Source organism: Eubalaena glacialis, chromosome 13, assembly GCF_028564815.1.
Source record: "Eubalaena glacialis isolate mEubGla1 chromosome 13, mEubGla1.1.hap2.+ XY, whole genome shotgun sequence".
Classification (NCBI taxonomy): Eukaryota; Metazoa; Chordata; class Mammalia; order Artiodactyla; family Balaenidae; genus Eubalaena; species Eubalaena glacialis.
Genome location: NC_083728.1, coordinates 10357435 through 10385235, shown reverse-complemented (window position 1 = coordinate 10385235; position 27801 = coordinate 10357435).

The window sequence follows — 27801 nt, the reverse complement described above, 5'->3', positions numbered from 1 at the left end:
ATTTAGGCTGTTAACTTAAAAGTGGCCTTTAAAAGGCACAAAGAGGAAAAAAAAGAAATATCCAGAAAACTGTGTGCATCAAATCAAATCAATGAAGAGCTAACGGGACAACTAAAAAGTCTCCAATCGGAGCAAGCATCCTTACAGTCTGAAAACGCACAGCTGGAAGGTGAGATTCAGAAGCTTCCGCTGAAACTTGGAATGCTGCCTGAATTACATCAAGAGCACGTAAAGCAGCTCCTGAGAAAATCAATTGAGGAGGAAACGCATGGCCTGGAGATGGAGAAGAAATGTCCCAAAGTGCGTGCAAGACGGGACTATATATGTCAGAAGTGCAGCCTCTACAAGAAGATGGAGGAAGACACGGACTAAGAATTGGAGAGAACCACTTTCTTCTAGCAAAGTGAGATCCTCTTCTATGAGAAAAGAGCCCAAGAAAGGTGGATGGCAGCTCTGTCCACCAAGAGGAAGCTCAATGAGCTGAGAAAGGAAAATGATCATATCAGGCGAATACTGGCCAACCTCCAGTTCAAGTTCCAACCTTTCCCAAGTGGAGCGTTTGCTCTTCCTGTTCCACACGCAGCCCGCGGATGCCCAGAAGTATCAGGGGATCCCCTGGGTCACCAGGTTCCCCGGGAAGCTGGAAGGTCATGCTGGGAGGGCTCAGGGTTTGGGGGTCACATGCAGGTTTGATTCCGCTTTCATAGCAGCTGGGCTGTGAAACCTCATCCACAGCCACAACAAGACATATGCCCATGTCTTCTGTCTATAAAAATAATTTTGATTTATCTCCTTCTGGTCTACTGCTATCTTTAGTTGATGCTATAACTGCTCATATTCAAGTTTTATGGCCTAGGTAGTATTTTTTCAAATATGGATTCATTTAATATAATTCTTAGGAATACATTCTTTTCATGTCACTGGACCCTCCGAAATGAAATAGTGTAAGTACTGTATTTTGTTTTTGTTTTAATTTTATTTATTTTTTTGGCTGCATTGGGTCTTCATTGCTGCATGTGGGCTTCCTCTAGTTGCAGTGATCGGTGGCTTCTCTTGTTGCAGAGCACGGGCTCTAGGCACACGGGCTTCAGTAGTTGTGGCACTCACGCTCAGTAGTTGTGGCTCGCGGGCTCTAGAGCACAGGCTCAGTAGTTGTGGTGCATGGGCTTAGTTGCTCCGCGGCACGTGGGATCTTCCCGGACCAGGGACCGAACCCGTGTCCCCTGCATTGGCAGGCAGATTCTTAACCACTGCGCCACTAGGGAAGTCCCAGTACTGTATTTTGATTTCAACAGAAGGTCCACGTTTACTTAAACCATCATTGAAGTTTGACATGGATAGAGACTTTAAAACAATAAAGATTACTTATGTTTGCTATAAGTTGTTAGAAATTTGTGAAAGTAACTTAACATTTAACCTCATACATTTAAATTGTCTTATTAAGAAATGCAAAAAAAAAAAAAAAAAAAAAAGAAGACCCAACAAAACCACATCTAAACAACAACAAAAATCCTTCAGTGCCTTCCCTCACTTTCTCTTTGCACCAGTGAGGTCTCCTCCAATCTGGTTCTGACCGCCCTGGGCTTCTTTGTGTAATTCCAACCCTGGCTTATTCCCTCCTCAGGGCATCTGCATTGGCTGTTCTCGCTGCTTGTCTTTCCCAAGATGTTCACATGGTCGGTTCTGCATCATCCAGTCTCAGCCCAAAAGCCACCTCCTCCAGGAAGCCTTCCCTGACCACCTCAGTGAAAGTGGTCCCCTTGTCCTGAGTCACCATCACAGTTTCTTCAGTGCACTATTGCTGGCCAACATCGTCTCCTTTACTATTTGCTTATGGATTTACTGACTGTTCCTACATGTCCCCTCCTCCAACTGGACAACAGCCTGCAAGTCCATGGGGCAGGGACCTTGTTGGTCTTGGTGAACCCTTTAGCCCCAGCATGCAGGACAAAGAGTAGATGAGAAATAGGCAGTGACTGAATGGATATATGAATGTGATTTTGAAAAAACCCTTGTAATTAAGTACTTCCATCTTTACCCCAGTTTACAGATGAGGACACCAGGGCACACTTTGCTCAAGATCAGATAGGTCAAAGTGGATTGAAACACAAGTAGTCGAAATCCAGCTGCCCTGCTCTTGACCATCTCAACTTCAAGTTGAGATCAGAAAGGAAAGAAGGGCCCTCCCAATTTTTGTTTCCCCATTTCTACCTGACTTTCACATTCCTTCCCTCACCTCCCTCCAACTAGAATCTACCTTTCCCTCACAGCTCTGTCCTCTGAGAATAAAGCTAATTAATTAGAGTGGAATCATTAGAAGTAAAATTTAGAAGGCTTTAATATGGTACCCCTCAAAGATAAGATGTGCCTTTACCCATTGAGACAATGTTAGGCTGTGTCAGATCAGTAATAGAATATGTGTGTGTGTGTATAGAGGTATTACATTATAGATATGTATATATACACACACATACATATATATACATATAACATAACAAATGTAATACATTATATGTGTATAATGCATGTAACACATATTGAATATATTTCTCTTCTCCAGGAGAGTTTTTTTTTTTTTTTAATTTATTTATTTTTGGCTGCGTTGGGTCTTTGTTGCTGCGCGCGGGCTTTCTCTAGTTGCGGCGAGCGGGGGTTACTCTTCGTTGTGGTGCGCGGGCTTCTCATTGCAGTGGCTTCTCTTGTTGCAGAGCACGAGCTCTAGGCGCTCGGGCTTCAGTAGTGTGTCATGTGGGCTCGGTAGTTGTGGCTTGCAGGCTCTACAGCACAGGTTCAGTAGTTTTGGCGCATGGGCTTAGTTGCTCCATGGCATGTGGGATCTTCCCGGACCAGGGCTCAGACCCGTGTCCCAGCATTGGCAGGTGGATTCTTAACACCTGCGCCACCAGGGAAGCCCTCCAGGAGAGTTTTAGTGCCCTTTCAAAGCAAACTGCTCTGCAGTATAAGACAGGAATCTAATTTGCCTATTCTGAGAGGAAGCATATTTTGACCACCAAGTAAGTGTTCCAGAAAATGATGGCTATTATTATTCCTGAAAGAAGAGTAAAGAAAGGTATTTGATTAAACAGTTGACCTGGTGTCAGAGGCACTACCAGGTATGAATAAGAGGCTCCAATTACTTTGGCGGGATGCTTAAGTGTGTATTAACTCACCAAACCCTTACAGCAGCCCTCTGTATGTTTCCATTGTATAGATGGGGAAACTGAGGCTGGGGAGAGGTTAAACAATCTGTCCAAAGATCACGTAACCAGTGGGTGGCAAGGCCAGAATGAGAAGCCAACCACCCTACCTTTGGAGCACACACTCCAAGGCTCTCGAAGTGGGTCCCCAGATAAGCAGGGTCAGCACCACCTCGGAACTTGTTAGAAATGCGATTTCTCAGGTCCCATCCCAGATCTACGAAATCAGAAACTCTGGAGGTGGGTTCCAGCAATCTGGGGTTGAAAAGGCCCTCCGCATGGATGCTCATGTTTGAGAATCGCCGCTATAGTCCTTCCTAAAGGACATTGATTTCCAAATGTAAAACGTCTTACAGCTTAAAAGCTACCTACCTGCTCAGAAATTAACCAGGCTGAACACAGTTCATGCAGGGCCCTAAACCAGCTCTCCAGCAGGGTATTCATGTGTGGTGTGAGGGGTCGGTACGAGAAGCAAGTGGGGGAACTTTTGGACAATACGAATTGCCCCTCCCTCCATATAACCCTCTCTCTCTAGGAAAAATGGGGCTACTTTCAAAATATGTTGTTCCAGGACTACTTTCCTGGGAAAAAGCAAACTGCCTTCTTTCAATCTCCCTCTGTTTAATGGTAGTGATTGCAGTTAGGGAAGAGTTACGTAGTGGGTCTGTAACGGGGGAGGCAGACATTTTACATTTTCTCATTTACAAGCCTGGGAGGTCGTGACTGTCATTATCCCCATTTTACAGACAGGGATACTGAGGCTTAGCGACGTGAACATGCATGAAGTCATATATATAACTGGTAAGTAGGTGGGAGGGCTTAGATGTGAACCCAGGACTGACTGGTTGAAAAGTCTGGGATCTTGACATTGCATCTCGATGTCTTTTCTCCCGAGAAGTCCCCCAACCACTGCCATTAGTCCCCTGTTAGTTCTCTGACCACGGCCATCTGGAGTCCAAGAGTACTCTGAATGTTCATCCAAGTCAGTGTGCCAACCATTGGCCGAGTAATTCTTGACTTAGAAACAGTCGCATAAAACCCAAGGATGCTTTTGGCTCTGTGGTTAGTCATTCATTTAGCTGTTAAACAATAATTCTCTTTATATATAGTTAAGTGAAAAAACAAAAAACAAAATACAGACCAGTTTGAATAGCAGGGTACCATTTGTGGGAAAAGAAAAGAATTTTTTTTTTTTGGCTGTGCTGCGCAGCTTATGGGATCTTAGTTCCCTGACTAGGGATTGAACCCAGGACCATGGCAGTGAAAGTGTGGAGTCCTAACTGCTGGACCACCAGGGAATTCCCACAAAAGAATATTTTTATACTTCTACTTATACTTACATAAACTTATTATATATGTGTATATACACACATATGCATTTCCTTGAATATGCTTAAAATATACCTAGGAAGATGCATATAAAAATGGTACCAGTGATTACTCCTGGGGAGGGAAACTTAGTTCTGGGAGGGAACCATTTTTTTAACCATTTTCTAGTTTTGGACTTTTGAACTATGTGGACATATACCCATGAAAAGTTAAATGACAAGGATATAAAATAATTTTATAGTTTTTAATGAATATTCTTTTAAAAAAATCAACCAGTGAAATGTTAGAACCAGCCTGTTCTCCAGTCTTTGGGACAATTGGCAATAGTGAAATAGTGATTTTTTTTTTAAATGAGAAAACCTTTACATGCCCACTGTAAATAATTTAATATGAAAAAATGTAAACACCTAACCTCTCTCTTCCTTTTCCTCACCCCTTCCATACCTTGGAGATAACTCTTATTAATGAGTCCATCCATCTGTCTGTCCACCACTCCAACCATCCCATCCACAAGTAGATCACATAGCACATGCAGCTTCACAATTCACCTTTCAATTAGCAGTACAGCAGATGCTTTTCCTGTTGGGATGGCTTCTCATTCATTTTAGTATTATTTTATTTTTTGCATGTATGATAATTTTTTAAAGAAACCGCCAGTGGATATTGAGGTATTTCTCTTCTTTCTACTATTACAAATACTGCCACAATGTAGATCCCTATGTATATGTTGATAGGATTTAGACCACTATCTTATCATTTTTGTGATAAAATTAATTTAGCAGATCTACGCCCTGGGCAAATTTTCTTTACCTCATTCTTTATTTACCAAACAAGAGGGCTAGTTATATATTTTAAAAACTCTAGCGATAGCCTCACTGACAAATTTAAGACTCGCTAACTTTAAAAAAGATCCATGTACAAAAATGACTTTAGTCAAGGTCAATTTTGAGTCAACTATAGAAATCGGCTTAAGAACACAAGAACAAAAGTGATATTACATGCCCTCAAAATTGATGTAAATATTACAGTTCTCTGAAATCTACAGTTTCTCTTAATCTTAAGAGAAAGTAAGAGACAAACTTATTTCTAATTTGCTTTAGACTTAAGTTTACAGATGCATAACTTTCCCCAGCGACTAAAAGAAATATTTTTTGGACAACAGAGAAAAGTAATGTACAAAAAGAACAGGGGACGAGCACACAAAAATATATGTGTGAAGATATTTTTTGCATCATTTTTTTGCAATTGGGAAACACTGGAAGAAACTGAAATGGCCACCAAAAGGGAAGTGGTTATGGACATCACGGTACAGCCAACTCACAGACCACTAATGTATAAATGAAAAAGAATGAGGTCGACTTATGTGTGCCAAGTTGGCATGATTGGCAAATCAAACTGCCGAGATCAAGGAAGCACACGTATGGTTTGGCAGCATTAATTAAAAAAAACACCACCACTAAATATAGTGTGTAGATCTGTGCCTTTATGAATGTATGTGTGTAGCTATGTGCATCTATGAATGTAAATTCCCACAAGGGACACAGAGAGATGCACACGGAGGGGGGAGGGAGTGATCTAACATGAGAAGCAGAGGAACAGTGGAAGGGATTTTCAGATTTACTTTATGAACTATTACAGCGCTGGGTTCTTTCACCTAAATGCACGCCTCATGTGTTACTAAGCGTGTTCTGATTGCAGAGAAAGCACATGCCGGTCAATGACATTGGAATCAGATGCTTTCAATGTAAACATATTTCACTCTTCTAAAAAATAACCTGGTGATTTAAAATTCATCCTTAATCATAACAGCCAGCCAGCCCATTTGTGGCTCATTCATTTCCCCCAGAAAACAGTGAATAAACACAGCAGGATATAAATGCATACGGCTGGAGAAGATGAACTTTTACTAGTTCTGTCTTTTCAGAATTCTAAAGTGTGGACCTTACCAATTTCTTTGACCTGCCTTTTTTTCCCCATTCCAATGCATGGCGGTGACAAGGCATTGAATTACCAGTTTGTCACTAACGCCATAGGCTTTATTATGCCTTTGAACAGAAGCTGGGCTTAAAAAGAAAAGTTTTTCTTAATAAGTAGCTGTTCATCCTTTGATATGCACATCTGGATCCCTCGTCTTATCTTGGGCATGCTAATGCTGCTTCCTGCAGATAATGATAAAAGAACAACTCAAAATAACAAAAAAGGAATAAAATGTGCCAGATGCCTAAAAAATAAGGCAGACAATGCATATAAAAGCAACTGGTTTTTCAATTCCGGAGAATAAACTCTATCAACAATTGAAGTAATCATTTTAGCGGTCAACTGATGCAAGAATTTTTTTTAAAGGGATTAGGAAGAAAAAAATAAGCAAACATCAGCAGACAACCACCACCACTTTCTGTTAGAAATTAAGAGGGAAATAAACGTAAGTATGCTGTAAATCACTTTGGGCTTTAGTTTTGCTTCTGCCCTGCTACATTGTTTATTCTTCCTTTTCTCCCCCTTTTTCCTCATTTGGCTATGACTTAAACACTGTTAATTAAAAGCCAAAAAGAAAGACTTTGATTCATAAAGTTTTTAGGAATTATAAAATATTTCAAACACAGAGAAGTACCAAGAATAATATAAGAAACATCTGTGTACCCATCATCTGGGTTTAACTACTTTTTCATTTTTCCTTTATGTCCATTTTTCAGAATAAATTTCCTTCATTCTAAGAAGTCCTTCCAAGTGTGGTATTTCTTAATTTCTACATCATCTTTGTTTATTGAAGGAAGGTGCTCTTCTTATAAAAATATTATGATTTTCTCATTTTTGATAAGTCTCAAAGGAGCTTTCATCTCCTATTCAGGGTGTAAATGGGTCTGATGCTTTGAAAGTGGGATTAGTATTCAGGAAGAAAGAGTAGAATTGTTATATATCTAATATACATATTTGATTTATAGATATTACTTATGGTTACTATCTAGATGATCTTTGTCCTTTACAACTTCTTTTCAAAAAAAAAGCAATGGTTAACCTGCTTTGTCAATTCGCACATACAGCATCAGGAGTTCTATGGCTGATTGTGACTATGTATCTTAATAGACAGGCAAATCAAAACTGCTTTACAGAAATTTCCCCATAAAGCGGGAGCTGAGGATTGTAGGGAGAGCGAAAAGGCACTGGTCATGTCTCCCTCTGCAGCACAACGGCAGATTGTGGTTTGGACCCTTTCTTCCCTTAACCAGATAACATTCGTGAATTGATTCGGCATTAGCATGCAGCAGGCATGGGAAAATGATAAACTCCTATTACCACTGTCATGGCAACTGAAAAAATGGCTGCTTTGGGGGAGCAAGGTCCACAGGAGAAGAAAAGCAAAGACCCCGTCTCTTTCTTCTGTTTGACATCTGTTGTTTAACATACAAAATTGTATTATCATGACGCGAGCTAGTCGGCCAGGACGAAAGCCTGCCTAGGATTTGTTAAAGCCATGCTCCCGCCACTGCCCACTCCCCTCTCTTTACCACAAGAGTATATAATTTGACTCTGAACATTTTCACTGAGGGCTGTAAATTCCCTCCCTTTTCATCCCAGGTACAAAGTGTGAAGTGCCTCGGGAAGGTGCAGTGTAGGGGGAAGGGTCTTATGGGGGTGGGGCGCAGATGACGGATTATACAGCAAAAGTTTCTTAACTTTGTATCTGCTTTTCTGAATTGTTACCCATTCCTTTCTCCGCCCCCCACGTCCCTTCCCTCAAAAATATTTTTGAGTTTTCTAAGATAGCAATTTGGGCAGAGCTTGTGACCATGGGTAGATAGGACACAAGGAGGAACAGTAAACAGAGGTGCTGGACTAAAGGTTTAAAATGGTTACTGTGGGGGGTGGGGGTGGGGGAAAGGGCTAGAAGGAAGCTCAGTGCTAGAGCCCTGATTTGGGAGTGGTTGGACGAGAGGTGGTATCTCCTCTCACTGCCATTTTCCAAATTTTTTAAATCAATAACCAGCAAAAATATCCAATAAGTGTTTCAGATGGGGCTACAGAAATCGATCTCTGGAAGAATGTCAGTGCTGACACTCATACAAAAATTCCCTATAGGGCTTCCCTAGTGGCGCAGTGGTTGAGAATCCGCCTGCCAATGCAGGGAACACGGGTTCGAACCCTTGTCTGGGAAGATCCCACAAGCTGCGGAGCGGCTGGGCCCGTGAGCCATAATTACTGAGCCTGCGCGTCTGGAGCCTGTGCTCCGCAACAAGGGAGGCCGCGATAGTGAGAGGCCCGCGCACCGCGATGAAGAGTGGCCCCCACTTGCCACAACTAGAGAAAGCCCTCGCACAGAAATGAAGACCCAACACAGCCATAAATAAATAAATAAAAATTAAAAAAAAAAAAAAGATATCTTATTCCATAATTAAAAAAAAAAAAAAAATTCCCTATTATCCAAAGGTACCACTTGAAGCAAGTGCTTGGTTCATATATATGTATGTATACATATTTTATGTATTTAAATACATATTTACATATGCATTTTAATACATAATAATATACATACTTTAATACATAGTACCATTTAATACATATGTGTTATGTATATATTTACATATTTTTAATATGTAACATTTGCATATTACATAAATACATATTTAAAATACATATTTAGGGACTTCCCTGGTGACGCAGTGGTTAAGACTCCGTGCTCCCAATGCAGGGGGCTGGGGTTCGATCCCTGGTCGGGGAACTAGATCCCACATGCATGCCGCAACTAAGAGTTCGCATGCCGCAACTAATAGTTCACATGCCGCAACTGAGGAGCCCGTGTGCGGCAGCGAAGACCCAGCACAACCAAAAAAAAATTTTTTTTAATGCATATGTATTTATAAATAAAATACATATTTAATAACACGTATCTATGTATTAAAATAACTCATATTTTAATACATTTTTTAAAGAGAAAATTTAAATGAAATGACTTTCAAACATTTTGCTCCCCATCCCCTCACAGTTGTGTAAACAGAGCAAACCAGGGACCATTTTGGGTTGTTTTCACAACACTGCCTTGAAACAGCTGTTAAGGGTTCCTTTGGGACTATCCTAAAATGGACTAAAGTGAAATTTTCGGAAAGAGTGAGATTGATTAAGCCCAATGATAGGAGAAAATCAGCGACATACTAACAAAAGAAAGCTCCTTTATATCATTCACATCAATTATCAGCAACGTTGGGAAATGAAGGCGGTAAAACAAAAAGAACCTGTTGATAGAAGCCCTGGCCTGTTTGAGCGTGTGCAGTTTGGAGCATCCTCACGGGTTTTAATAAAGATCGTAGACCATAACCAGCGTGCAGGCTTGAGGTAGGGATGCAGAAGCAAAAGAAATGAAAAAGGTCAGAACGGCTCTGTTCGTTTTTTCCAAATTGTTGGAGTAAAGTTACAATGTGCCACCTGGGTAAGCCCACTAGCTAAGTCCCCAGATCATGTCCACAGTAACCACAGGGATTTCTTGGATGCATTAGGATCACCAGAGGAAGAATTTGCTTGGGGGAAGGGAGCTGCCAGGAACCAGCCCCAACGAAGCACCCAGGGCCGCTCAACGCTGGACATGACAAAGGTCTTATTTTTAATCCTCATGACAACTCTTTGAGGTAGGTATTATTATTTCCAGAATAATAATGGGGTAGGGGTATGGTATCCTGACTTGCCCCCTGGCGTTTCACTTCTTGGATATTCCAGTATCAGGTCATTTCTGCCTCTGTTTTTGGCTTTCAGTGCCATCAGCATAATCTTTGTCAGAGGGTGGGAGTTTTACATTTGCAATTCGAGATTTTTCTTTCTGCTGGGTTTCCGGCAGCCCCACCGCTGTTTTTCACTTCTCTAACTGCACATCAAATGAATCAAGCCCTAGAAATAGTCCTAGGGTGTTTCCTGGGGAAGGGGGTGGGGGTCCCTGTGGGATTTCTCTCTTTGCAGTTTAAGATTTTGAAAGGCATAACTTTCTGGATGGGGTTGGGGGAGAGAGAAAGTTCTCTGAGCCAGCCTTTTCCATTCAAATCCCCACTTTCCTTCCTCCCTAGTCTTTTCTGCTTCCTGACAATCATGAAGTCATTCCCAAACCTGACTGTGCATTGAATCACCTGCTGAGTTTTCCAAAAATGGGGATTTCTCAGGCTTTGCTTCCGATTTACAGGACCAGACTCTGAAGGTCTAGAAACTAGACTGATTGCAAGAGTGCCCTCGCTGGAGACTCAGCGATCGGAAAGAACTACGGACACATCAATATATACACTAATTTAATATCACGAGACTCATTTTGATTACTGACCAAGTCACATCTCTGTAAATGCCACCTGTGCAGAGAGACCATCTCCATCATCCTGCAACTCCCAGCACTTCTCAACACGCGGAGTTGATACCATTTACTTGTGTGTTAATCATCTGCTTCTCCCCACCAGCACAGCAGCTCTGCCCTCTTCGTGGTCAAGTCACAGGGCCCAGGTCGGTGTCTGAACATCCCAGGAACCCAATTAGTTTGTGCAAGGTGACTGCATGAGTGAATGAATGATTTGACTGTAAAAAATTCCATCAGCAGGGAGGGACCCTGGTCCTTTTCTAATCTGATCTCCTTATTGTGCAGATGCTGGAAGGCAGCTCAGAGAAGAGCCCTTGCTAGTGAGCCTCTCAGCTCACCTGCCACAGGGGCACTGTAGCAACCTCCTACTCCTAGGACACGTGGGATTTTTTTTTTTTTAATACTGAAAGATGTGTATTGCAGCATTGTTAATGGTAGCAAAAAACTGGAAACAAAAGGAATAAATACTGGCACATTCACACTGTGGACTATTATACAGTAGGCCCTTTGAATCCGCAGATGTGGAACCCACAGATACGGAGGGCCCACCGTACTACGCTATTTAATATAAGGCACTTGAGCATCCGTGGATTTTGGTATGGCGGGTGGTAGTCCTGGAACCAATTCCCCCAAGGTTACCAAGGGACGACTGTACAGACAATAAGCAAAAATGAATAAATCTGTAAGAATTGTGTCAAACGAATTTCCATTAAGTATCGTTGAGTGACAAGAATATAATGTACTAACGTGTAAAATACTACCCCATTTTGGTAAAACAAACGATGATAAACTATCGTTGCCCAGGATTACTTGAACCTGGATAAAAATATGAAATGATAGGAAATTCAGTGTGAAGACTGGTTGTGTATGGGGGCCGGGTGTTCGGAAGCAAGAGTGTTATGGAGAAGAGGGGAGAAGGTGGCAGAAATCAAGGGAAAAAAAGGAAGAAAATTAGGTGATTGTGATATTAAAAAATTATGTATTTATGAAAATTATATAATTATGCATGCATGTACATAAACAGAATTGCCTTTTTAAAAAAAATGTGGGATGCACCTGCAGTGATAGAAGGAAAATGTAGAGCTTTGAATGTATTTTTTAGGAAAGAAAGATGGAGGATAAATAAGTTAACATTTAACTTAGGAATTTAGCAGAAAGAGAAACAAGGTAAATGCAAAGAAAGATGGAAATAAAAGGAAATCACCTATCTGAAAATTAAAAAAATAGAAATGTCTTAGAGCTAATATGGAATGTTAACAGTCATTTATTGTGGGTGAAGGGTACAGGGATACTCATTATATTATTTTTTTTCTACGTTTCTGTATGTTTACACTTTCCTGTTAGAAAAAAATGTAGCAAAAGACAAATTCAGCACAGTGTCCCCACGAGGGTCATTCTCTTCCGGAAGCAGGAGGCATGACCCCTGGGCACAATGATGTCAGTATTCCTTTTTCCAGCCTGTGGGCTGCTGCTTCCCAGACCAGGTCTTCCTCATCAGTGGAGGATAAAAATGAACAGCGGACACCTGATTTTGATTTTCCTCTGCCCACCTTCACTTTTCTTCCTACTGCCCCCTTATGGAAGGCATGTTAGAATTTTGTCTGATTTTGTTATTTCAGTGGTTGAGTGTTATTTCAGTTCTGGAGACAGCCAGGTTCAAACTCTAGAGCTGCCAAGGACTAGCTGTGGGATTTTCTTCAAGGATGAAAGGAGAGAAGGCAGGTAAGGAGCTCAAGGCAGTGCTTAGCATGGAGAAAGGGGCCTTCTTTCCTGCTATCTCCATGGGCTCTCTTCCCATATCTGAGTAGCTAATTCTGAAATCTGTTTCTTCTCCCAGTCTTTTCTGCAGATTTTAGTTCTGGATGGCTCTCCAATCTCCCTACTCTCACCCCAAAACTATGCAACTCTTTCTCAGCCAGGCAGTGGGCAGCGTGCTAAATGAAAACTCATATCTGTCTTCCCATGGGGTCCAGTGGGGAGGGTAGACACGGACTCAAGTGGAGTCCACGGACTAAGGCATTGGGCTAGTATGTCCTCCATCTTACTAGTTGACAAATGACAATTCCTCTGAGGCTCAGTTTCCTCTTACGTAAAACCAGCATCACAAACTGGGTATATACATTAAGTATGCGGCAAGTGCTGGGGCTTTTTATTTGTTTCTGGTGTGTCTTCCTCCATTATGTCCATGAGGCCACAGTCTTTGATGGTTTCATTCACCATGGTTTTCTTAGAGCCTTGACTAGTACCTGGCACATTTTAAGTCTTCTGTAAATATTTGTGGAGTTAATTCCTTTTGTCTTATAGTTTGACTTTACAATTACTTACTTCCTTACTTCCCTAAGAGGTGATATATATATATTTTAATTAATTAGTTAATTAATTTTATTTTTGGCTGCGTTGGGTCCTCGTTGCTGTGCGCGGGCTTTCTTTTACTTGTGGCAAGCGGGGGCTACTCTTCATTGCGGTGAGTGGGCTTCTCATTGCGATGGCTTCTCTTGTTGTGGAGCACGGGCTCTAGGCGTGCAGGCTTCAGTAGTTGTGGCTCGTGGGCTCAGTAGTTGTGGCTCGCGGGCTCAGTAGTCGTGGTATGCTGGCTCCAGAGCGCAGGCTCAGTAGTTGTGGCGCACGGGCTTAGTTGCTCCGCGGCATGTGGGATCTTCCCAGACCAGGGCTTGAACCCGTGACCCCTGCATTGGCAGGTGGATTCTTAACCATTGCACCACCAGGGAAGCCCCACACCCTCAGCTTTAACTAGATGTCATCAATTGTTTTCCAAAGTGTTGTATCAATTTCTACTCCCAAATAGCAGTTCATAGGGGGTCGGTCCCCTTTGTCTGCATTCTTTCTAAATCAGACTTTTAAATGCTTTGCCATGATTTCTCTTTAAAGGGGAGAATGCAAATGAAGCTGTTATCTTCAGACTCTATCACACCTTTAAACATTTTTATTTTTTACACTGGTACTACATTTTGACACTAAGTTATCACCGCAGATCTCAGCTCAAATATATCCCCCCTGGGAGGCCCTTCCCGAATCCCTGTAGAGGTTGGTTTCCTCTTCAGTCACTTTCTATCCCATCTCTCTGTTTATTTCCTGCATGATGCATTGGAATCTGAAATAATCTCTTGGACTGTATTTATTGCTTTCTCCCCTACGGGTCTCCAAGGGCTCTTATCTGTCATTACCAGATCTCTGGGCCTAGCTCAGAGGCTGGCACAGGGTAGGAGTGTAAGAAATACAGAATAAATGTAAGAGTATATGGCCTTCTTAAAAGCTAAAGCCAATTTAGACATTTATTAAACATCAGACTTATTTTTTAAAAATCTTGACGGTATTAGGCAAGTGCTATTATCAGGATAATCTTCCTCCTTTATTTTGCCCTTATCACTTCTGAACCACAGATTTTGTAATTCATTTAACAAGTGTTTATTGATCACTTATTTGCCAGTGACTGTGCCATGAAACTACTCATGGGATGAAGACAAAATTATATGTCTGCATTGTTGCTGGAAGTGGGCTTGGGTGACTAAGACAGAATGAAATGTGAAATCTGGCTTCAAGAATTTCTCAAAAGAAGGAACATTTTTTCAGCAGAGAAGTAATAGTAGGAATAGTGATGACAGCTAAAATTTGTTGGATGTTTACCATGTGCCAAGCCCTGAACTAGCTGCTTTACACGGATTATATTTTTAATCCTCAGAAAAAGCATACAGGGTAGTTACTATTAAAGTACAGCCACCTCTAGGTCCATTTCACCTCCCTGAATTCTACTATATGTGTGTGGAGAGAAAAGAGGGAGAGAGAAAAAAGAAGGATTTAAATTACCCAGGCAATCGTGTGCACTATTTCAAGGAAGAGATGAAGTGGGCATTTCCTGGTCCTGAGATTTGTCTGGTCCCTGCCTGCTCTACTATGATAACAGAAAGGATGGTCAAGGGTAATTTTTGATCATACTTGATTTTTTTCCCTCTACACATTAGCTTTTAGTACTGGCTTTGAAAATGAAGGCTCAGAGGAGCTGAATGTCTTCTACAGCAAAGTTACATGTCTGCACAAGCAGATTCAACAACTATTGGGACTAGATTCTTTGATCCTAACACATCTCCTAAATTTAATATGTCACCATGTTTTATTCCTTTGACACAGGTCCATGCTATGGACCTGATGATGCACTTTAGTGCATCATTTATTATCTGTTACAGAGATCATTTCCTTCAAAGAACACGGAACTGAGCAAACTCTAGAAGAGGTGCTAAAGATTGCAGTGAAGTCGCTTTCACTGGAGGCCTTTTAAACTACGATAGATTCTAGACTGACGTGGATTTGTCAGATGCTCTGGAGACAGGGGAAAAGAAATCTGGAAGGTTATTCTAAACCCAGGATTCTGTGACCATCTCATTGTTTCCCAAACTTCCTTGATCACAGAAATCACTTTTTAAAAACAAAAAACAAAAAAGAAATGCACATCCAAGCAAACAAAACAAAACAAAACATGACTCCTGGCACATAGTAAGTGCTCAATAAATATTTGTTGACTAAATGCTTGAAGTAAAAGAATCACAAATTGAAAAACAAAATGTAGGATCTGATTTTTGCTAACAACCTTTCCCAAACCATATGTGTTTCTGTTTACACACACACACACACACACACACACACCCCCTATACTTGTTACATAAGTTTGTATCATCATAGGTAAAATCTTTAAAGGTGTTTAACGAACTGTTTAGTTCTCTTTGGGGAGAGAGAAACTGTCTTTGCTCCTGAGGTGCTGAAATTTTAGTAATTTAATAAAACCCCAATAGTTTTAATAATTTTAAAATAATAAGGGCTAAACATTTTGTAATTTTAATCATGGAATAAATTAAATAATTTGAATAATTTGAAAAAGAAAATGTTGGGAGAGTGATGTTCTTTTTTCTATAACTATCTGCCACTGATTTTCAATTACAAAATTAAATTTGAAAAGTATTCATCAGATGCCTGCCTTATTCATGGCTGAGAGCCGGGCATTCTCAGAACATGAAGTCCACTCCTGCCCTGGAGATACTTACGATTTGACCAAGGACATATGCTATTTTGTGTGAAAACTGAACAATATGAGATTGAAATTATAGCTCAAGATAACACCAGAAAGGCAGTCTAGATTACTGCCAGGGAGGGGTGCGGGGGAAAAGGCATCCAGGTGGTCTGCAGAGAGAGGGCCTAAAGGTTTGTGGGGTAGACAGGGTCAAAAAAGGTTTAGTGCAATAATCCAGTAGAAAAATGTGCAAAGGTTCCCAAAAAAGGAAATTTAAGTAAGCCCTAGACGTATGAAAAGACGCCCAGCCTCACCATAAGGGAAAGACAAATGAAAACCTCGATGATGTAGTGTCTCCCACCTATCACATTGGCAGAAGAAAAACAAAGTGGACGTGTCCCGTGAGAGTGAGGCTGTGAGAAACAGGCACCCCTCCCACGCCACTGGTGGGACTGTAAACTGGTGGGATCTCCCGGGAAGATAATATGGCCGTGAAACCCAACTTAAACACACACATACCTTCAGACCCAGAAATTCTAATTCTGGGATTGATCCTCTAGTGTATTTGCACATGGACAAGATGACATACGTACAAGGCTAGCCACTGAGATGTTCTTTGTAAGAGCAAGAGACTGGGGGGAAAAGCAAACTAAGTGCCCATGAAAGGGGGCTGTTTCCATCGCTTAGAGTAGAGCCATGCAATGGTCTACTGTGGCTACTAAAAAGAAAGTCTAATATTTATTGAATGTGCCGGGTGTTATTCTAAGTTGTAGGTGCTTCTTCACTTGCTTAATCCTCTCAGTAACCCTCTGGAGTATTTAGGTATCGTCCCCTCCACTTCACAGAGGAGGAAATGGGGGCACAGAGAAATTTAATAACTCGCCCGGTGTTACACAACTAGTAAGTAGCAAGGTTAGTGTTAAGTGAAAAAACTCAAGGTCTGGACGGTGTGTATAGAATGCTCACATTGGTGTAGAGAAGAGAGTAAAAAAAATATGTATATGTATATATTTAGGTAACTATGTAGACACGTGTGTATGGATATGTACATAAATATATGCTTTTATTTGTTTAGAATATTTCTAGAAGGAGGCAGGAGACTCTGAGAATCTATTAACTGTGGCTGCCTCTGGGGACAGAAACTCATTTTCTGGAAGACAAAGGAGGGAGTGAGATTTACTTTACGCTGTATAGAATTTCATACCTGCTGAACTTTTGTATCATGTATATTCAATACCTATTCAACAACTTTACAACTTTAATTAAAAAGTTTTTTTGAATAGAAGGGGAAGGAGCTGGAGATCATTCTTACAAGCTCTCTCTTGATGCAAGCTGTCCATTCTGGCACCCCTGGGACCTGTGGCTCCTGGGCACTTGAGATGTGGCTGGTCTGGGTTGAGATGTACCCTAAGTTTACAATACACCCCTGATTTCAAAGACTTAGTATGAAAAAAAGTAAAATATTGAATTAATAATTTTTTGTATTGATGATGTGTTAAAACAATATTTTGCTATATTTGGTTATATATTATTAAAATTAATTTTACCTTTTAACTTTTTTTAAAAGAAAGCTACTAGAAAGTTTAAAATTACATATGTGGCTCACACTATATTTCTACTGGGCAGCACAGGTCTGAACCTCTCTTAAGGCCTAATGATAACACAAATGAAGCAGTGATTTACACTTAAAAAGGAATTCTCAAAGAGTATCTTTCTTTGAATCCTCTCAAAACTACAGTGAAACAGGAATTATTATTATGGTTCCCCAGTTACAGAGGAGGAAGCAAAATGCTCCTTCAGAGTCCATTATATTTTCTTTCAATTTATATTTTTATCCCAGAACCCTGATCATGTAGGAAGGAAGGAGAGGGTTGCAGAATTAAATGCACAGGGACTTATTCCATATAGTTTCTTTGCAAGAGCTGCAGTGATAAGATAACTCTGGTTAGCTGTGACTCATGATATAAATGATGCGTAATAAATTACCTATCATGTGGCAATCTCATTTTTCCTATCAAGGCCCTTTTCTATTTCTAACATTCCAGTAAAAGGCTCCATCTCAAAAGTCCCAGTTGCTCTGAACAGATTGTCTTTTCAGGGCTGGGTAGTGATGTTGGGAACGGTGTTTTACGAAAGACATTCTGTGGAAATTTACTCATTTGTTTGTTTGCATTTTCAGACCACCTAGCTAAGCTCACGTTGCTCACCTTTTGTTCACAAGCCTGCTCCGGCTTGATTTTCACGGTTTCCTACAAAGTGGCCATGGCTGGGGTAGCTTACTGGTGTTCTTTTGTTCTGCTTTGCCTTTGAATGAATGTGGGTTTTCTGCAAGGAGCGTGCGTCTCTCCTTAGCATCCTACCTTTCTGCAGGATGGCTTGGTGAGGGAGCAAGAAGGAAGATGTCTAATACGGAAGAATTCAGCCACTGAGAGGTTGATTGTTCTGGCTACAACTATGTGACTCGTGAAATTGAGTTAGGAATACATTCCCAAAAGCAGAATATTTAGGGAGTGGATGAGGTAGGGAAAGACAGAAACTGTAAGGGTAATAGTGGCTGATGCATACAGTGGAGTTAGCTCCTGTGCCAGTGATCAGAGTCGGCATTCAGGGTGATGTGTGCATATATCATGTCGTTATTTTGTTTATTTATTTGTTTGTTTATTTATTTCACGTCGTTATTTTATACATCACTAGAGAAGAGAAAATGCCTTCAATTAAACTATGACACACCAATGATTATAGATGTATCCTGATTTCAGAGATGTTAAAATGTGGGGAAAATGTTTGAATTATAACTAGTGAAATATAGGGTCAGAATTACCTCTGAAGTCCCCTTAGGAAGGGCCTTCAGGTTGAGGACAGCTATGGGATGCACAGTTGTCCCTTTGGTTGAGTGTCCACTGACGTGGCTGGCTACCCATGTGGGGACCACAGCTCCACGATAAACGCATCTTTAAACACCTGACCCCTGGAGGTGAGATGCCTGCACCTGGGACCAAGGCTGCGGGAAGGGACGGCACAGTCAGAGGCTCCTCCCCACCCCAGCTCATGTCGGGGCCCCTTGAGCATATCGGCCTGTGGAATCACTTACGCTGTACACATTATTCTCTCTCATTAATTTCCCCAGTTCCTGTGGTTGACTTTTCCCATAAGTTAAGTGTTCATGTGATGCAAATATTTACTCTGTGCCAGGAACTATGTTAAATATTTTTACATGGATTAAATCATTTAATATTCACCATACTCCTATATGGTGGTGGCCGCCATAATCCTCAGTTTACAGATGAGGAGGCTGAGGAAAAGAGAGGTTAAGCAACAAACCAAAAGTTACACAGAAGAGGATTTGAAAATAGGAGAACAGGCCTATAGCTTGAGGCTCCATTTCAGAAAGACTGTATCTAGTTTCAGTGCCAGGTAATCAAAGTCCAAAAGGCAAATAATTAGAAAAAATATCCTCTGTCTACAGTCCTTCACAAACAGCTGAAGAATTTTGGCAAAGTTTAGAAATGGGGTGATGATATTTAAAATGTTTTAAGCTAACCAAATCTGAGTGGCTACCTTTTGCCAGCCTGGAGAAAACATTATATTTTTCTTTACTTACACAATGATTCCTTGATTGAGTTTTAGAAGGTTATTACTTTCTCAACAAGCTGCTTACTCAATAGTTTATAAGAGGGCTTCCTTGGTGGCGCAGTGGTTAAGAATCCGCCTGCCAATGCAGGGGACACGGGTCGAGCCCTGGTCCGGGAAGATCCCACATGCCGCGGAGCAACTAAGCCCGTGAGCCACAACTCCTGAGCCTGCGCCTAGAGCCCGCGAGCCACAACTACTGAGCCCATGTGCCACAACTACTGAAGCTCGCGCACCTAGAGCCCGTGCTCCGCAACAAGAGAAGCCACTGCAATGAGAAGCCCGCGCACCGCAGCGAAGAGTAGCCCCCCTCACCGCAACTAGAGAAAGCCCACGCACACAGCAACAAACACCCAGTGCAGACAAAAATAAATAAATTAAATAAATAAATTAAAAAAAAAAAGTTATAAGAGAGAGGATGCAGAGAAGATGATTTTTTTTTTTTTTTGGCCGCACTGCACAGCATGCGGGATCTTAGTTCCCCCACCAGGGATCGAATCCGTGCCCCCTGCAGTGGAAGTGCAGAGTCTTAACCACTGGACCTCCAGGGAAGTCCCAAAGATGATTTTCAAATAACACATTGAGATTCTGAGATATTAGCCCCAAGGCTAAAGTACAAATTATATATTTATTTATTTTATTTTTGTCTGTGTTGGGTCTTCGTTTCTGTGCGAGGGCTTTCTCTAGTTGCGGCAAGCGGGGGCCACTCTTCATCGCGGTGCATGGGCCTCTCACTGTCGCGGCCTCTCTTGTTGTGGAGCACAGGCTCCAGACGCGCAGGCTCAGTAGTTGCGGCTCACGGGCCTAGTTGCTCCGCGGCATGTGGGATCTTCCCAGACCAGGGCTCGAACCCGTGTCCCCTGCATTGGCAGGCAGACTCTCAACCACTGCGCCACCAGGGAAGCCCCAGTACAAATTATATATAAGTTTTCCAGGAAAGAATTTATAGCTGGGTCCTTAGTGAGATATCTATGTTTGCAGGCTCAGTGGAAACAAATTGGGGGTCATTTTAAGAATATGAATTTTTGGGAATTCTGAGTCCTGTTTAAATCTACAGTCACAGTAAAAAGAATGATAAAAGCAATCTTCCCTTTGCATTCCCAAAAAGAATCATAAAAATAGCCAACAATTACTTATACAGCTCTTTATTTTCCCTTGAGAAATATTAATTTTTTTCTAGAATGTAACTTGAATTCCTTTTCATCTAATTGAGTGCACTTGTGTTTAAAACCTAAAGAATCATGTCTCGGGCTTCCCTGGTGGCGCAGTGGTTAAGAATCCGCCTGCCAATGCAGGAGACACAGGTTCGAGCCCTGATCTGGGAAGATCCCACATGCCACGGAGCAACTAAGCCGTGCACCACAACTACTGAGCCTGTGCTCTAGAGCCCGCGAGCCACAACTACTGAGCCCCGTGTGCCACAACTACTGAAGCCCGCGCACCTAGAGCCCGTGCTCCCAACAAGAGAAGCCACGGCAATGAGAAGCCCGCGCACCGCAGCGAAGAGTAGCCCCTGCTTGCCGCAACCGGAGAAAAGCCCGCGTGCAGCAACGAAGACCCAATGCAGCCAAAAATAAAATAAAATAAATTTCTTAAAAAAAAAAAAGAATCATGTCTCTTGAGAGCCTACTGTTTGCCAGCCATGGTGCTAAGTTCTTTATACATGTTAGCTCCCTGATTCCTCCCAATAACCCAGTAGAGGTGGGGAGGATGGGTACAGTATTATCTTTATTTCATGGATATGAAAACTTAGGCTCAGAGAAGCTAAGGAACTTTTCCAAGGTCACACAGCTAAATAAATGGTAAAGCTGGAATTTGAACCAAAATCTGTATTTTTTAAAAAAATCCGGGGCTTCCTTGGTGGCGCAGTGGTTGAGAGTCTGCCTGCCAATGCGGGGCACACGGGTTCGAGCCCTGGTCTGGGGGGATCCCACATGCCGCGGAGCAACTGGGCCCGTGAGCCACAACTGCTGAGCCTGCGCGTCTGGAGCCTGTGCTCCGCAGCAAGAGAGGCCGCGATGGTGAGAGGCCCGCGCACCGCGATGAGGAGTGGCCCCCGCTTGCCGCAACTAGGGAAAGCCCTCGCGCAGAAACGAAGACCCAACACAGCCAAAAATAAATTAATTAATTAATTAAAAAAAAAAATCCATTTTTTCAAAAAATGAGTTTTCCTACAGTTTGCCTAGAATGTTACACAAACCTTCCAGTCCAATCTCTCAATTTGCTTTGAAAAACAGTCTTTTCAATATATGCCTAAAGAAAACAATTACGAAAAATTTGAAAATTAGGAAGTTGATAACTATTGCGGACTAACTTGTGTCCCTCTAAAATTCATGTTGAGGGGACTTCCCTGGTGGTACAGTGGTTAAGAACCCACGCTCCCAATTTAGGGGGCCCAGGCTCGATCCCTGGTCAGGGAACTAGATCTCACATGGATGCCACAACTAAGAGTTCGCATGCCGCAACTAAGGAGCCCGCCCGCCATAACTAAGACTCAGTGCAACCAAATAAATAAATAAATAAATAAATATTTAAAAAAATAAACAAAATTTGTGTTGAAGCTCTCACACTTAACATGACTCTTTGGAGACGGGGCCTTTAAGGTCTTGAAGTCATAAGGGTGGGGCCCTAATCAGATAAGATTGGTATCTTTCTAAGAAGAGGAGGAGACACCAGGGATCTCTCTCTCCCCATCCACGCACAGAGAAAAGGCCACGTGAGGACATGGCAAGAAGGCACCACCTGCAAGTCAAGGAGACAGCCCTCACCAGAAACCAACCTTGATCTTGGACTTCCAGCCTCCAGAAGTATGACAGGATAAATTTTTGTGGTTAAAACACCCAGTCTGTGATTTTCTTTGATGGAAGCCTAAGCTGACTAATGCAATTAAAAAAACAAACAAACAAAAAAAGCACTACATGAGGGAGGAGACCACCCTCCATACAGAAAGCAATGTGAATGGCCCTCTCTCTGAGTGTTATTTCCATTTTACAGGTAAAGTCACAGGTATGTAGCTGAGCGGAATTTTGAACCCAGCACAGGTGACTTCCAAAGCCTGTGTCCTTAGCCACCAGGGTGGAGGTGAATCACATAAGTTTTAGGACTGCTCTACAATATGCCTTATTTAAAGTTTGAGGCAGTTCCATTTCTCACTCTGTCAAGGGAGCCAGGAGAGGGAAATATTGTGATTATTCCCTTTATCAGGATGTTTTCAGCCACAAGTCCCAATAGATGCACGAAATTTGGCTCAAACAATAAGGCCATCTTTTCCTTCATTTAACAAAACCCAGAGGTTGGTTGTTCCAAGACTGGTTCAGGAGATCACCAACACCATCAAGAAACCAGCCCTCTCCATCTTTCCATCCCATCATCCTTGTCACTTTCGCTTTGCCCTGAGCGAGTGTCCTCATAGTCACAGGAGGTGCTGTAGCCTCAGCACTCCCTCCTACAGCAATGTTAAAGGAAGGAAAAGGGGATCTATCCTTGAGCATCCCTCTTTATAGAGGACGAAAACTTTCTTGCAAAGTCCTCCAGCAGGTTTTCCCCTTTGTCTGTGGCCAGAACTGGGTTACATGCCCACTTCTAGAACATTCTCTGGCAAAAGGGCTCAATGGATGGGTGGAAAGGTGGTGGGAGCTCACTTTCCTTGAGCACCCACCTCCAGATACCTGAATAAAATTGGAGGTCTTATTTCAAGGAAGAAAGGGAAGGTAGCAGTTGCGTATGTGATCAAGATCTTTGCTTGCAATCTTGTTTCAGGCAAAGTTCACCTGTGAAGCTGGCTAAGTGCAGTTCACTCCAGAAATCCCTAGACTCTCTACTGCATTGCCCTGTGTCTTCATATTTCAGGCTTTCAAATAACCTTGCTGCTGCCAAGGAGATAAACTGAGACGCTAAACTGCAAGGCAGGATTGTTCCATTACAAAAGTACTGCTGGTAATTAAATCCTCCAATTACAGGTAGTCAGATTAGTGAGACTAGCAGGGTATATTTTAACTAGTAACTCAATTGGGGTTACTAAAGATGGAAAGAGATAAATTTAAACAGCCTTAAGCTTGACAAAGAAAAGGGCATGAAATCAATTTGTATGTAAATTTCTCCCAGTCAGAACTTGCCAGAAGAAGAGAGTTGCACAGAACACACGTTCTTCTGGGTTAAAATCCTTCCCGAGACCGTCTGTCTGTTTAAAAGTAACTGAACATTGATGTCAGGAGTTTCGAGTCTAATCGTGAAAAAAAGAAATGTCATCTTTCTTGATGGTTTACAGGCAATGAAGAGAAAAGTACACAGTGTGCTTTCCTGACATTACTTATTACTTTTCTTTCCAAGGTGAACCCCTGGTTCCACATCCTGTACCAACTTCCATGGGGGGAAATAATGCTATAAGACAAAGAATTGAATTGTTGGTGTTACATCTAGTTTGTAGCTTGAGGCCATCTTTCCCTACCGATATTCTGTTGACTTAATTGAAGGGAAGAGCAAATCATAATAAAACGGATGATAATGACTATGACAGCCAACAGCTAACCTTTCCAGAGCACTTGCTATAAACCAGACATTGTACTTTCATGTGTAAAACTAGGATCACAAACTGGGTTGCTATGAGCCCAACTACCCAATGAGGTGGATCCCTTAGTTAGGCCAATTTTACAAATAAGGAAATTGAAATTTAGAGAGATTAAGTAATCATCCTGAGAGTCAGAATACTTCAGCCTTGGTTCTAGCCCTATCACCAACAAGCTTTATAACTGCAGAGGGTTGAACTGTGCTTCCCCCAAAATACAGGTCCAAGTCCTAATCCTTGGTACCTTGAATACAACCTTATTTGGACAAAGGGTCTTTGCAAATAATAAAGTTAAGGATCTCGAGATGAGATAATTCTGGATTATCGGGGTGGGCCCTAAATCCAATGACAAAGGTCCTTATAAAAAAAGGACAAGACAGAGATATAGAAAGGAAGTCCATGTGAAGACAGAGGCAGAGATTGGAGTGATGTGGCCACATGCCAAGGAATGCAAGGAGCCACCAGGAACTGGAGGAGGCAAGGAAGGATTCTTCCCTAGAACCTCTGGAGGGAGAATGGCCCTGCTGACACTTTGATTTAGGACTCGTGTTCTCCACAACTCTGAGAAAATAAATTTCTGTTGTGTTAAACCACTCAGTTTGCAGTACTTTGTTATGGCAACTCTAGGAAACTAATGCAATAACTATAGGAAGACCACTCTGGGCTTTGGTTTCCTCATCTGTAACAGGCGAGGTTTGGAATATACCAGTGGTTCTAAATACAGATGAGGAACCTGGACCAGTCATGGAGGGGGGGATATGTAAGCCAGTGGTTCTAGGTCAGGGGCAGTTTTACCCCTCAGGGAACATTTGGGAATGTCCGAAGACACTTATGGTTTTCACAACTGGGTGAGAAGGGAGGGTGAGATTATTACTGGCATCTAGTGAGTGGAGACCAGGGATGCTGCTAAACATCCTTCAATGCACAGGACAGACCCCACCCCAGAGAATGACCTGGCCCAAAGCGTCAGTGGTGCTGAGGTTGAGAAACCCTGATGTATACCACGCTAAGGTGCTGTTTATAAGCAACACATTATTGAATGTTCACAGCCACATTCTAGGGCAGGTATTATTAGTAGTATTTTTCCCATTTTATAGATGAGTACACTGAGGCTAAGAGAAGTGATTTCTTCAAGGCCACAGAGCTAGGAAGTGGTAGAGCTGGGATTTGAATTTTTGCTTTTGTTTTTAAAAATAGAGCTAGATTTATTCAATGAAAAGAATACCCTTTATTCAGAAATTGTCCTTTTTTTCCTAACTTTGGTATTACAATACCCATCCTAAAGTGAAATGATGGTCTTGGTAGCTGCTACTCTTTCAATTTAAGGTCCTTTTGGTTTGTATGATAAAAAGTTGGGAATCCTATATCTTGCCACACATTTTGATCAGAGACATTTAACTCTGGGGGAACCACAGGAAAAGGTCATTTGTTGAGTTTCTTCTAGTTCTAACACTGAAAACATGTTTCTGCCCCAGTTGGGCCTCCACAAGATCCTCTAAGACGCTAAGAACTCTACCTCTAAGCAGGCACTGGACACGGATTAATGACCCAGACAGGACAAGGTCTATGTTGACCATCGACTACATTGAGAATGCAGTGAATATATTAGAAAGAAGAAATAAAGCTGGCTCTCATGGTACCAGATTCCAAAAATTAACCACCACTGAAATTTTGACTTTAATTTTTTCACTATTTTTTTCATTCATTTGTCTGTTTGTTCATCTATTCATTCTGTTTGTTCATTTATTCATTCATTCATTCTGTAGCACCATTTTTGGAGCTCATGTTGATGTGCCTGACATTGTGTGAGGGCTGCAAAGTCAGATGCTGTGGTTATGAATTATTCAGGAAGTGCAGGAAGAGAAGATAGAATGATACTGGCTCAAACTGATTGACTGTGCCAGGTCTACTTAGTCCAGATCTACCTACTTTACCTGTATTTACTCATTTAATCCCTTAATGACCTATGGTTATCATCCATTTTATAGATAAGAAACTAAGGTACAAGACCTTACATTGCTTGAGGTCCTGGTAGAGACAGGATCTGAACCCAAACAGTTCTATTCCAAACTCTACCTTTTCAGTCACTACCTCTCTGTATAGAAGTAATTATAACACAAGATAATACTTGGTTGCATTTTTTTTCACCTCTTAGTACTGCCAAGAACAAGCTTTGTTACGACAAATTCTCACCGCTGTTTGATGGAAAGCTACTTTTTCATGATTCCCATTTTACCGATGGGAAGACTGAGGTTTGAAGAGGTCACATGATTGCTTCTAACCACCCAGCTCCGAAAAGGCATGAGAGCTTTGCCATCAGCGAGCTGGGTTTAAATCCTGGCCCTGTCACTTTCTGGCTGTGTGACCTTGGGCAAGTTATTTAAACTTTCTGAGCCTCAGTTTCCTCATTCACAAAATGATGCAAAGTAATTTCTATTCATAGGTTTGTTGAGAAGATTAGGTTAGAACAGGACTGCACAAACTGGCCCATGGGCCAGATACGTTCCACCAACTGTTTGGCACAGGTGTGAACTAAGAATGATTTTTACATTTTTAAATGGCTGGGAAAAAAAATCAAAAGAAGAACAATATTTTGTAACACATGAAAATTACATGAAATTCAAATTTCAGTGTCCACAAAGTCTTACTGGGACATAGCCACGCCCACCCCTTTACACACTGCCTTTGGCTACTTTCCATTCAAAGGCAGGTTGAGTAGTTGCCACAGAGACTGTATGGCTTGCAAAACCGAAAATATTTACTCTTTGTCCTTTTATAGACAAAGTTGACTGACCTCTGGATTAGACGACAAATAGAAAATCCATGCCAGGTACTCAATAACTATTATTATAAATAACAACGAAAAGAATGATGTATCATTTGAAATGTCCAGTACATCTGAAGTCAGTGTTTAAAATTGTATGGAATTTTATCATTATTTGAAGTGAAAAGAAAAACCTTTTACCCACTGAGTGACTCAAAAGTCCGAAGATATAGGGAATTAACACTTGTTTATTAAATAGAAATCTAACAGGAACAAATAGCTTATATCCCCAAAGTCTATTATCTTTGTTTTCTCCCAGCTGTCAGCTCTTATCACCTGCAAATATGTACATTTTTCCTCTTGTCATAAGCATTCCTACAGACTTTACATTTTTTAAAGGCTGTATTTTTTTACCCCCCAATTAAAGGAGATCTCAATGTCCAACAATGGAACAATAATGAAATGAGCTTGGGTACATTTACTATTCAGTAAAGTCATACCCAGCTTCTACAAATGAGAATTAAGAAGAATTTGCAGCAACATGGGAAAGTGATTATAATGATAACTGATACAATATGATCTACATTTCGTAGTAACATGGAAAAAGATAATCGTCGGTGTGTGTGTATACAAAACACACACACACACATATATAAAACATTTACATATATATAACATTAGAAAGAAATAGCCTCCAAAATATTAATAGAAATCATCTCTGAGTTATGGGGTAATTTAAATTTTCTTCATTATAAGTTTACATGTTTCTGTATTTTTCAGTTTTTCTATAATGAGTATAAGATGTTTTTACATCAGGGAAAAACATTAAAAGAAAAAGTCAGGGGCTTCCCTGGTGGCGCAGTGGTTGAGAATCCGCCTGCCAATGCAGGGGACACGGGTTCGAGCCCTGGTCTGGGAAGATCCCACATGCCGCGGAGCGACTAGGCCCGTGAGCCACAATGACTGAGCCTGCGC